We start from the raw sequence: 13,626 nt of genomic DNA, 5'->3' as shown, positions 1-13,626 counted from the left end.
GTTCTCATACTAGTAGTGGTTGGTGAGTGCCTTGGACTGCACTCGGTTTGTTATGAATATTGTCTTTGACCTAAGGCTGGCTTGGATATAACACTGCCTCCAGTGGTGAGATGGAGGAGGACAGTGGACGCGTCCCCACACCTACATGGCTGAATATCTGAGCCAAGCACACACTTCTGCTTCACCTTCTGCAGGTCAGTTCCTTGTGAGACGGGTGGTTTCACTCCTAGCTCTGACAGGGAGATAAGTTTCTAAATTGGGGCAAGCTACTTAATCTGTCTCTCCTTCAATTTCTTAATACTCGAAATAGTATAAGAGTGCTTATTCTATATGGTGGTGTGAGGATTAAGTAAGTGAACTCTAAAGCATAGAAATGTTTTACCAGCATATCGTAGATACTAGATAAATATTGATTATTCTAAGTTCTATTGATAATGTAGTTGTTAATAATTAGATCTTCCAATGTCTGTCCAAAAAAAAATATATATGTTAGCATGCATATGGAGGGACACAGGATAGGGGGATCAAATAGTAGGTGAAGCTTGGAGTCCCATTGCATCAGCCAGTCAGCACCAGGGGTGCTGCTTATGAGAGTGCAGTGAAGACAACGTTTGAGGCAGACTAGGGGTCTCAGAGCTTCACTGTGGGGAAAAGTGGGAATGGCTGTAAGATGTCAGCCCCAGGAAAAAGGTGAAGCTGAGGCCCAAAATGTGTTTAGTTAACTTCGTATAAATTAGGCTTAAACTTAGAAAACATGTTCATTTTTTTTTTGTTGCACAATTGTTTCCTCTCTGATCTGACATTAAGCTTTAAAAGTACCATGGACCACCCAACGCTGGCACTACTATAAGCCATCTATTAGGAGAAGCCTCTTAGGAAAAAGGCTTGTTTTGACACTGTTTGAAGGGAGATCTGACTAGTTCTGAGTAAACATCAAGCCTTTTCTTTTGCTAAGCTTAGTTTCAAAACCATTTGACAGCTGAGGACAGAATGTATTTTCAACTTAGAACTTGGAAAACACTTTATAATAATTAAGTGTTTTGGGTGCTGTGACAGCGACAATTGCAGTGTTTCTGTGTTTAAGACAGGACCTGCTCCAGGGATAATCATCATAACTACTTCAGCATGCACGCTACCTTTGGTGTCAAAATAAGTCTTTAGGAACACTTAATTTATATAATATTAACAAGTACGTTATCACCGTCAATGAGAACTGTGTGTTTTAAATTGACATGCCATATAACCAGCTTACTATATAATATTTGAACAAGTTCAAACGTGAGTACTTGTTGGTCACATTTTATGTTGTAATACACACTTTCAGTAAAATCAGGTATTCCCCATAGAAAAATAATGATGGAATTTTTATAGTTTTAACTACTTACTAAACACATTGCATATTTCATAGCCAGCAAAGAGTTTTATGTTACAGAGAATAAAACATGTGGGACAAAAGGGATGTTTTTTCCTCTTTATTCTCAAAAGTTTAACCACTTCTGGGCAGCTCCAAGAGGATCCCTCTGTGCACAGTGTGCTGTTGTGAAATAAAACACAGCAGTATTTTTTTGATCCTAAAAGTGCAAACATTTTCTATCTCAGAATCCATATCAACATTTCAAAAGCATGTTTCTGACCAATTCAGGAAGAACTTGTTGAATAAAAGGATACAGACGAGGCAACAAATTGCCAAAGAAAATTGGATCCAGTTTTGGAAAGAGGCAAGCAAACCTCGAGTTGAATTTGTGGGATTAGAAAAATAACATTGGATATGAAGGGTCTCCAAGAGTTAGTTTTATTGCATCCCTGCTTAGGCGTTCGCCAGGAATATTCCAGAAAATTGGGGCACACATGGTCTTTGAATTGCCATCTGACCGACGGAAACCTGATCCGGGGACCTCTTCCTGGAAAGACGATATTGGATACACCCCATTCCCACTTCCAAGTCACATGGTTAAAGTAACACCCGGCAGAACCCTACCCTTCACCACATCTCCATCACCCACTGCAGTTGCTGTACGACCTTTTAAATCAATGACACCCAGAGATCAGGACAACACTGGAATCAGGATTAATTTAAATGTACTTGGACCTAAACACACTCCACCCAACACCTTTTCTCCCTCGGGGTGATATAAATGCTTTTACACATCCGTAAACACATACATAAAATATCCACAACTGAGTTTTTCCTCATTGGTATTCAACTTCCTTACAGCTTTCTGCAAAATAATTTGTAAATGTCATACTTTTCAGTTAACTCTTATTTTTGCATTTGATTATAAAATAATCTCTTTATAGTTTCAATGTATGGGGATAAGTGATTTTTGGAGTGAATATTAAAGGTTTGCTGAGAATGCATCAGTAGCTGTTTCTTGAACCCAGTGCTATTCTACCTTCTTCCCTTCCCTACATGTCTTGTGGGTGAAAACATGTAGCTTCAGGTATCTATCTGGCATTGTTTGTATTTTTCTTTGGAATAGAGTAAAATTGTTTTGCTTTTACACCTATACTATCTGCCTCATGTCTAGTCTCTCAAACTCTTAATTAGAATATTGACAAACAAAATCTGATTTACAAAATCAGAGATTTACAAAGTCTGATTAATGCTGAGGTTTGGGTACATCAAGGAAAGGTGAGTAGCCCATTCTGATATTCAGTGAGGACGTGACAGCCATTGAAACTGCCTCTGCATGCAGTCCAACAGACACCCGCAAACCTGCTCTTGAAAGCTGGGGTTGCTATTTTGGAATCTGTCCTCCACTTGTTTACTTTTCAGAGCAATGCTAAAAGCCTTGAGTTTACTAGGCTCAATGCTCTCCCTGGAAATGCTAGGGCCAGGTGCCTAAAACAAGGTCACATAGAGAGCAGAGTGTAAGCTCTGCCGGCTTGTCTCACATGGTGTTTAAGGCTAACAGAAGCCAGAAATGTACACAATTAAACTTGCCAGAGCAGGGAAACATAATTAAGGGACACTCCTTGAGAACCACGAGTTAAAGATCACCTTTTAATTGCTTTCCTGCTGGGAGAGATGAGAATGAATGAGGTTGTCACCATTTTCCAGTCAATCTTGTATGTTCCCTTTTCATAATTGCTGTAGGAAGGTTCCAGGTTGAATTCAGGAGGCTACTTCCTTGTCCCTTCGTTAGCAGGAGCCCCACATTCTCTTGTCCTTCTACCTGGGTTTGCCATCCCCGTGACCAACCCCTTCTTACCCCGGCCTTCTCACACTCTCTCTGTCTTACCCGCATATGGAAACTTAGCTACAGGAGAGCCAGTCAGTCAAAATCAACAGTGACCCCATGCCTTCTTCTGTAGTTTTCTCCTTTGGTCTTGTCTGTGTTCATCCCAGTTTTAGAGTAGCATTTGTGATAGCAAGGGATGGGGCCCACCCAGCACTGGTATCATGGTGCCGTCTCATGCACACGGATTGCTTTATGCAAACAGTTGATTGGAATAAAATCTGTCTAATTCTCAAAGTCTGCATACTAGTCTAGTGGGTCAGCAAACTATAGCCCACAGGTTACACTTGGCCTACCACTTGCTCTTTTAAGGTCCTGGGGCTAAGAATTGCTTGTATAATTTTTTTAATGGTTGAACAACAACAAAAACCAAAAAAAAAAAACCAAAAAAGAATAATATTTTTTGCCATGTAAAAATTCTAGAGAATTTGGTTTTCAGTGTCCATGAATAAAGTTTTATTGAAACTCAACAATGCACATTGGCTTAGGTAGTATCTGAGGCTGTGTTGCAGCAGAATTGCAGAGGTGAGTAGCTGCCACAGAGACAGAAGGGGCTGGGATGCCTGAAATATTTGCTGCATCGTCCTCTACAGAACACGCTTGCCAACTCCTGGTCCAGTAGAGCTGGGATCATGAATTTAAACATTTGCAAAGACCAGTGGAGTCCAGCACAGCATGGTGAGCCCACAGCGGCCCGGAGAGCCCACCCAGCTCAGCCTGCTTCGGTTGATGGCAATCCTGTGAGAAGCTTGGTTAATCTGGACTCAAAAGTTTTCAGGAAAAGACAGTGACCATCATTTTTGTGTGATTTTTAGAAAATTTAAACACTGTGTAGGGGACACCAGATATATCTGCCCTCTCTGTGTGTGCGTGGGTTGCCGAACAGCACTCTTCGCCCCTCCAGTTGCCCGCAGGACTGGGGCCAGGCGTGAGGCTCCCGCTCAAGCTGGCTGGCAATCTTCAGTGCTGAGAAAGCAGAACTGAAGGCTCTAACTACGGAATGAGAATACAGATCTTAACCTTAGCCCCTCTGCATGTGCAATGCATTTTTGCAGTTTTTTTTTTTTTTTTTTTTTTTTTTTTTTTTTTTTTTGAGACGGAGTCTCGCTGTGTCACCCGGGCTGGAGTGCAGTGGCCGGATCTCAGCTCACTGCAAGCTCCGCCTCTCGGGTTTACGCCATTCTCCTGCCTCAGCCTCCCGAGTAGCTGGGACCACAGGCGCCCGCCACCATGCCCGGCTAATTTTTTGTATTTTTAGTAGAGATAGGGTTTCACCGTGTTAGCCAGGATGGTCTCGATCTCCTGACCTCGTGATCCGCCCGTCTCGGCCTCCCAAAGTGCTGGGATTACAGGCTAGAGCCACCGCGCCCGGCCTTTTTTTGCAGTTTTCATCGAGGTCAGGAGATCGAGACCATCCTGGCTAACACGGTGAAACCCCGTCTCTACTAAAAAAATACAAAAAAATAGCCGTGCGAGGTGGTGGGCGCCTGTAGTCCCAGCTACTCGGGAGGCTGAGGCAGGAGAATGGCGTGAACCCGGGAGGCGGAGCTTGCAGTGAGCTGAGATCCGGCCACTGCACTCCAGCCTGGGCAACAGAGCAAGACTCCGTCTCAAAAAAAAAAAAAAAAAAAAAAAAAAGAAGTTCCACCTGGTGTTTTCAAACTGTTAATGAATTGGAGCTAGTTCTCAAGAATACCACTGATAGAAATATGTTATTAATACAATTATCAAGTCTGCTAGTGTCTAAACCCTTTAGCTAAAGATTATTCTTGTCATAAAGAGCACCATCACTCTCAGTTGGACATCACAGAATGTTGAATCCTAAAGAGGAACTACAGTGTCAATATGGTCCTATATTTATATACATTTAGTTGACACTCAAATTGTTGATTGAATAAATGAGTATTGAATGAAAATATGTGGATATATAGGCACACATGTATATAAACTTTTCATGTATATGTTTATGTATATATTTGTCATACACTAGCACCTGCCCATCCCAACACAAATACACACACACACCCCCCAGAGGGAGGGGGAGAGAGAGAGAGAGAGAGAGAGAAAGAGAGAGCACAGGCCATCATCACATGAAATGTTTGGAGTGCAGCTCACACTAGATGTGTGTGGAGAGATTTCAGTCCATGCCACCGCCCCACAGGTGACCCTGCTGTGCCAATGCAGGGCCCACCCTGTGCTGGGAATGGCTGACTTCCCAATACCAGGATCCTGTTACAGAAACACATCAGCGTAAAATGGGCAGACCACCCTGAGACCCTCCCCTAGCCATGCCAGCCCACATCCCCAGCTTCTCTGTGGGGATCGGACCCCGGTGGGCACCGGAAAGATGTCACGTATCAGAATCATTTACCAGCGGCCGTGGAAGGGAGGTTCCAGGACTTGCTCTCCTTTCCGACGCATTTCTGAGTGGCTGTGGCATTGTTCACAACAGGGACAATGGGGCCAGGCAGAAGGACATTCTGAGAGGGCAGCCGGGCGGGCTTTGCGGTGACACGTCTGGCCTGAGTGATGATAGGGCATCCAAGTGGAAGTAAGGTGAGCGAGTAGGAAGGTGTGTACAAGCACATGCTCAATCCTTACCCTTCAGCCCCAGCCCACTGGGAAGAGGCAGCTGGCTGAGCGGGGACAGGTGAGGAAAGCAGGCTGAAGCCAGGGTGGGGTGAGGTGCCTGGAGTCAGAGAAGAAGAAGGATGGGGGCTGACAGGGGACTCTGGAGGACATCTGCATTTAAGGCAGGATCAGGGAGGAGTTTCTGGCAAAGGTCATGCGAAAAAGCAGGGCACAACAGTGCCATAGCAACAATGAGGAGGTGGCCACCAGAAGGCATTGGCAGTGTCTATTGGGCCACAGCTTGGGTAGGGGCTGAGGGGTGAGAGAGGGGCTCTTGCTGGGACTGGGGAGGAGAGCGGTTGCATTTTCAGGAGAGGAGATACACATAAAAAATACAGGAAAAAGATATATATGTATGTATATATATTTCCCCCCCCCCAGAAGTTTGGCCATGAAGGAAAGAAAAAATGCAGTGTGGACTTCCACATGGTGTGTGTGTATGTGTGCACGTTTGTGTGCAGATCCACACACTCGTTTAGTGCTTGGTTGATGAAGAAGTGGAGAAGGCTGAGGTGCCACATATTTGGCTGCACAACATGCATGTGCTCCCAGAGACAGGATACTGCCATGTACTCGGAAGACAGCAGAGCAGTCCAAGAACGTGCGGCCGAAGCCATCCCTCCAGCCCCACTATGTCCAGAGCAAGGCCTAGCTTACCTGGGAGAGCTCAGAACACTCTGGTCCACGGACCTCCCATCAGTCAGATACATGTTAGAACACTGCCATTCAAAGTTCTTACACTTCTGTAGGCCTTAGATCATGTTGTTCAGAATCCGTGTCCCGTACCCACGTTCATTGATTGAACACACAGCATGGTTTCCAGGTTGAAATAGTTGTGGTGGTGGTTCCATGGCAGTCCAGACTGGCAACTGAATGGAGCACGGAGTCATTCCTCCCCTCCACGCTGGGGGCTTTCACCATGGCTTTCCTGGCCTCTGTCCCCAAGGGGTGGCTTGAGTTAGAACCCTCGTGTCACGCAGCCTGGGCTTGTAGTCTTTCTCACTTTGCTCTGTCTTGTAAACCTCACATTGGTGTGCACGTGGTGTGTTTGTGTGTGTGGAACTGATGTTAACTTTACCATCAGTTCAAGTTTTTATTTGGAGATGGGGGCATGTACAGCAGATACGTATGTATTTACTGACAGGGTCCTTGTGTGTTTTACTGAGGGCTGCCTCTCAAGAAGAGTTATTTTATTTGACAGTTGGTTCTGAAATTTCATCTTGATTTTTCAGAATCAACCCAGACTATATTACGCTTGACATGAAGTCAGAATACCCCAAACCAAACATATCAGTGTTTTAACGTTTTTGGTAATCTCTGAGTAGCCCAAGTTTTCTATCTAAAGAAGAATGGGCAACATTATTTAAAGGCATCGCCACTGATGCACAATGTGTAGGAGAAGTCACTGTGTGCCTATCTGTTCATCGCTCTTCTTCCTATCTGTGTTTGCTCAAAGCTCCCCTGTGCATTGCTGCATGGTTTCCCAAGCTTACAACACTGCTTCTAGGAGCTGTGGCCCAAAGGAATCACCTTATCGGTCACTCACCTGGTGCTGGCCCAGTACTGAGGATCCTTTTCACACTTTCCACTGACTGCCACGTGGCTGGTTCCCTCTCCCAGCCTCTGCCTAGGGTTTACTCTGGGTTCTGGTGGAATATATCCTCTACTCACCTTCTAGAATTGCTCTTGGGTCCAGATTTTTAGAAATCAACTTTATGAAAGTATAATTTTATAAGCAATACAATACACATATATAAAGTGTACATTTTGATGAGTCTGAAAAGTGTGTACACTGGTGAAACTATTACCACTTCATGATATAGAAAATCTTCATAATCGCGGAAGGTTTCCTGGGGCCCCTTTCCAGTCAATCCCCACCCTTCAGCCCAGCCCAAAGCAGCCACTGATTGACCCTCTGTCACTACAGATCAGTTTTTCCTTCCTTGTGTAAATGGGATTACACTTTTGTGTCTGACTTCCTTTGCGCAAAATAGTGCATTTACTGTTCATCCGTATTGTTATGTGTGAGCAATTCACTCTTTTCACATGCTGAGTGGTATTACATTATGTGGATGTGCAAGAAGGTCTGTTCGCCTGTTGATGGACATCTGGTTTGGCTCCAACTTCCGGCAGTTGTAATCAAGGGTACCAGGAGCATTTGTGTGTAGGACTTTGGGTAAATACCTAGGAGCAGAATTGCTTGGACATGTGGTAGAAGAGTGTTTGCCTTTGTAAGAAATTACCAAACTGTTTTCCTAAGTGGCTGTGCCATTTCACACTCCTACTAGCTAAGTAGTTGTTCCACACTCACTAAAAATAGTGTCCGTCTTGTCTAATTTTAGTCACTCTAATAGGTGGATAGTGGTATCTGACTATGATTTTAGTCTGCATTTCCCTAATGGCTAATGTTGAGCATCTTTTCAACTATGTATTGGCTATGCATATGTATTTTTTGGTAAATTTTCTGTTCAATCTTTAGTCCCCTTCTTTTATTAAAATTGGGTTTGTGTCTCATCATTGAGTTGTAAATGTTTGTACTTATTCTGAATAGAAGTCATCTGTCAAATAGACATATTGTGAAAAATTTTCCCATTTGTGGATTTGACTTTTAATTTTCTTACTGATGTATTTCAAAGAGCAGAAATTTTAATGTTCAAGAATTTTATAATTTTTTACTTTATAAATTTAAGTAAAAACAGTTTAGATTTTAAAAACAGTTTAGTTTTACATAAAAGCTGCAAAGGGAGTATAGGGAGTTCTCACCTATCCCCCACCTATCTTCTCCTATTATTAGCATATTACATTAGCATGGTACATTAGTCAAAACTAATGAACGAGTATCGATGCATTATTATTAATTAAAGGTGCTAGTTTATGTAGTTTTTCCCAAATGCGAATGTCTTTTTTCTGTTCCAGAGTCCCAACCAGGGAACCACTTTGTGTTTTATGTTCATCTCTTTTGGCATCTCTTGGATGTGACAGTTTCCCAAACTTTTCTGGTTTAGATGACTTTTATAGATTTGAGAATTACTAGTCAGGTATTTTGTAGATGTCCTTTACTTGGTATTTGATGTTTTACTTACGACTAGACTGAATTTATAAGTTTTAGGGAAGAGGACCTCATTTTATTATTTAGTTTTCTTTTAGGTTTTGTGCGTTTGGTGTCCTAAAAAATTTTGACCGTGATAAAGTAAAAGAAATTTTTCTTCTTGTATATTTTTGTCTAGAAAATTTATATTTTGGCTTTTGCACTTGGGGTTATGAAGCATTCTGAAATAATTTTGTATATGATGTCAACAAAGGGTCATAGCCTTTTTTATGTGTGATACGGATATTTGTTTTTAACCACAAAACTTATTTAACAGAATATCCTTTCTCCATTGAATCACCATGGTACATTTAAAAAATTATTTGGCGCTCTCTCTCTCTCTCTCTCTCTCTCTCTCTCTCTCTATATATATATATATATATATATACATGGGTCTATTATCAAACTCTCTTCTGTTTCATTGATTTATAAGTCTATTCTCATGCCAATAAGATACGATCTTGACTCTTATAACTTTATAGTAAGTCTTGGAGTCAAATAAGACAAACACTTCCACGTTGTTCTGCTTTTATAAAAATTATTTTGGCTCTGCTAGGTCCTTGAATTTCTACATTCATTTTTATTTTTTATTTTTTATGCCTATTACTTTATTTTAAGTTCTGGGATACATGCGCAGGATGTGCAGGTTTGTTGCATAGGTAAATGTGTGCCATGGTGGGTTGCTGCACCTATCAACCCATCACCTAGGTATTAAGCCCCACATGCATTAGCTATTCTGATGCTCTTCCTTCCCCTGCCTCCTCACCCCTGACAGTGTGTGTTGTTCCCTTCCCTGTGTTAATGTGTTCTCGTTGTTCAGCTCCCACTTATGACATGTGGTGTTTAGTTTTCTGTTTCTACATTAATTTGCTGAGGATAAATGCCTTCCAGCTCCATCCATGTCCCTGCAAGATATGATTGCCTTCCTTTTTATGGCTGTATATTATTCCATGCACCACATTTAAATTATCCAGTCTATCATTGATGGGCATTTGGGTTTCTTTCATGTCTTTGTTATTGTGAATACTGCTGCAATGAACCTATGCATGCATACATCTTTATAAGAGGATGATTCATATTTCTTTGCATATATACCTAGTAACGGGATTGCTGGGTCAAATGGTATTTCTGCTCCTAGGTCTTTGAGGAATCGCCACACTGTCTTCCACAATGGCTAAAGTAATTTACATTCCCACCAATACTGTAAAAGTATTCCTATTTCTCTGAAACCTCACCAGCATCTGTTGTTTCTTGTCTTTTTAATAATTGCCATTCTGACTGGCATGAGATGGTATCTCATTGTGGTTTTGATTTGCATTTCTGTAATGACCAGTGATGTTGAACTTTTTTTCATGTGTGTTAGCCATATAAATGTCTTCTTTTAAGAAGTGTCTGTTCATGTCATTTGCCCACTTTTTAGTAGGGTTGTTGGATTTTTTGTTGTAAATTCGTTTAAGTTCCTTGTAGATCCTGAATATTAGACCTTTGTCAGATGGATATATTGCAAACATTTTCTCCCTTTTTGTAGGTTGTTTGTTCACTCTGATAATAGTTTCTTTTGCTGTGTAGAAGCTCTTTAGTTTAATTAGAGCCCATTTATCAATTTTTGCTTTTGCTGCAATTGCTTTTGATGTCTTCATCATGAAATCTTTGCCCGTGCCTGTGTGCTGAATGGCACTGCCTAGATTTTCTTCTAGGGTTTTTATAGTTTTGGGTTTTACATTTAAGTCTTTAATTCACCTTGAGTTAATTTTTGTTCAAGGTGTAAGGAAGGGGTCCAGTTTCAATTTTCTGCATATGGCTAGCCAGTCTTCCCAGCACCATTTATTAAATAGATAATCCTTTTCCCATTCCATGTTTTTGTCAGGTTTGTCAAAGATCAGATGGTTATAGACGTATGGTCGTATTTTTGATATCTCTATTCTGTTCCATTGGTCTATGTATCTGTTCCAGTACCATGCTGTTTTGGTTACAGTAACCTTGTAATATAGTGTGAAGTCAGGTAGCATGATAGCTCCAGCTTTGTTCTTTTTACTTAGAATTATCTTGGCTTTACGGGCTGTTTTTTACTTCCATATGAATTTTAAAGTCTTTTTTTCCTCATTCTTTGAAGAATATCGATCATAGTTTAATGAGAATAGCAATGAATCTATAAATTACTTTGGGTAGTATGGCCATTTTCATAATATTGATTTTTCCTATCCATGAGCATGGAAGGTTTTTCCATTTGTTTGTGTCCTCTGCTTTCCTTGAGCAATGGTTTGGTTCTGCTTGAAGAGACCCTTCACTTCCCTTGTTAGCTGTATTCCTAGGTATTTTACTCTCTTTGTAGCAATTGTGAATGGGAGTTCATTCATGATTTGGCTCTCTGCTTGTCTATTGGTGTATAGGAATGCTAGTGATTTTTGCACATGGATTTTGTATCCTGAGATGTTGCTGAAGTTGCTTATTAGCTTAAGCTTTTGGGCTGAGACAATGGGGTTTTCTAGATATAGGATCATCTGCAAAGAGTGACAGTTTGACTTCCTCTCTTTTTTTTTTTTTTTTTTTGAGAAGGAGTCTCACTCTGTCACCCAGGCTGGAGTGCAGTCGTGTGATCTCGGCTTACTGCAACCTCCGCCTCCTGAGTTCAAGCGATTCTCCTGCCTTAACCTCCTGAGTAACTGGGATTACAGGCACGTGCAACTACAACCACGCTGGCTGGTTTTTTTTTTTTTTTTTTTTAATTAGAGATGGGGTTTCACCATGTTAACCAGGATGGTCTCAGTCTTTGACCTTGTACTTCCTCTCTTTTTATCTGAATACCTTTTGTTTCTTTCTCTTGCTTGATTGTCCTGGCCAGAACTTCCAATACTGTGTTGAGTAGGAGTGGTGAGAGAGTGCATCCTTATCTTGTGCTGGTTTTCAAGAGGAATGCTTCCAGCTTCTGCTATTTAGTATAGCATCACATTCATTTTAAAATCACCTTATCAGTTTCCACAAAAATTTCTGCTGGGAGTTTTCCTGGGATTCCATTTAATCTATAAATCAGTTTTGGAGAAATGTCATGTCACGATAAAAAATGCTACTTTACATGATTTTAAGTTTCTTTTCTTTTTTTTCTTTTCTTTTCTTTTTTTTTTTTTTGACAGAGTTTCGCCCTTGTCTCCCTGGCTAGAGTGCAATGGGGTGATCTTGGCTCACTGCAACCTCGACCTCCCAGGTTCAAGTGATTCTCCTGCCTCAGCCTCCTGAGTAGCTGGGATTATAGGCGCCTGCCACCGCACCCAGCTAATTTTTGGATTTTTAGTAGAGACGGGATTTTGCCATGTTGGCCGGGCTGGTCTTGAACTCCCAACCTCAGGTGATTCGCTCACCTCAGTCTCCCATAGTGCTGGAATTACAGGCATGAACCACCACACCTGGACAATTTTAAGATCTTTAACAAATTTTGGGGGATGCATTTTATGGCCCAGCATATGATTTATCTTTATGCAAGTTCTTTTTAAAATACTTTTTTTTTCCTTTTCGTTTTGAAGTGACTTTTACTAGCTTTAGAATTCTACATGGACTATTTTAGCACTTTTAATATGCTGTTGCATTATTTCCTGGCCTGAAGAGTTTCTCATAAAAAGTCTGCTATAATTGCTACTTTTTTTTTCTATACCTATTGTGTGTTTTTCCTCTGCCCAATTTTAAGATTTTCTCTTTATCTTAGGCTTTAGTGCATATTGCTATGAGTTGTCTTGTGGTTTTCAATGTGGTTTTCTATGTGGTCCATTGATCTTCTTGGAGTGTCTTCTCTGGATACAATGGCATACCCTGATTTATCAGCGAGGACTGTCCAGTCTGCTCATAGGAAGTTGTGTGACTCCAAAGCCTGGACCTTATGGTTCATTTATCAATCTCTGCCATACTTGTGAGTTTCATCCCACTATGATATTCATGTCCTCTCATTCAGCAAAGCTCAAGAGTATCCCAAGAATTATCTGTGTTTTTATTCTGTGTAGCTTGGAACCCCCTTTTCTATATTGTGGTCCAAAATGTTTTCCCTTCTACAAAATTCAGGAAATAATATGTCTCATCTGATTTGTTCCCCTTTTGTCCCCGTACACCTAATACACCTGTAGTTCAATATCTGAAGCGATTCTTTTTCATATATTTTGTACAATTTTCTAGTTTTAAATTTGGGCATGTTGGACTTTTCAGGGTGTGCCTAACAAGATTTTTGCTAAAACAAAAGTATCAGTGTTGTTCATAGGATTTAAATATAATACAGGATCTTATAACATAATATTCAAAGTGTCCAGGATACAATCCAAATCTACTTGACATAAAAGGAGCCAAAAAAATCTCAACTGCAATAGTATAGACATTGAAAAGATGCCAGCATCAAGACAATAGAAATGTTGGCATTATCTGACAAAACTTTTAAAGCAGCTCCAAGAAATAATCATTAACTTTTTGAAACAAATGAGAAAATAGAATATCTGAGGATATAAATGGAAATTACCAAAAAAAAAAAAAAAAACTCAGAAATTTTAAAACTGAAAAATACAATAACTGCAACCTTAAGAAGGCCGACTAGATTAAAACATTAACTATGACTCAGGGACCTATAACAAAGCTTTAATATTTGTCATCAGAGTCCCAGAGAAGAAGAAAGTTTGGTGTTAAAAAGTATTTCAA

At 40.8% G+C, this 13,626-nt stretch overlaps 1 long non-coding RNA gene across 1 annotated transcript in view; it reads left to right on the top strand.

Moving 5' to 3' along the window:
- Positions 1-13,626, top strand: part of LOC135971078 (uncharacterized) — a 117,823-nt gene that overhangs the window by 27,043 nt on the left and 77,154 nt on the right. The window lies entirely within an intron of this gene.

This window comes from Macaca fascicularis, chromosome 6, assembly GCF_037993035.2.
Source record: "Macaca fascicularis isolate 582-1 chromosome 6, T2T-MFA8v1.1".
NCBI classification, from domain to species: domain Eukaryota; kingdom Metazoa; phylum Chordata; class Mammalia; order Primates; family Cercopithecidae; genus Macaca; species Macaca fascicularis.
Note: the sequence above shows the minus strand (reverse complement) of the source record. Positions and strands in the feature narration are given on the sequence as shown.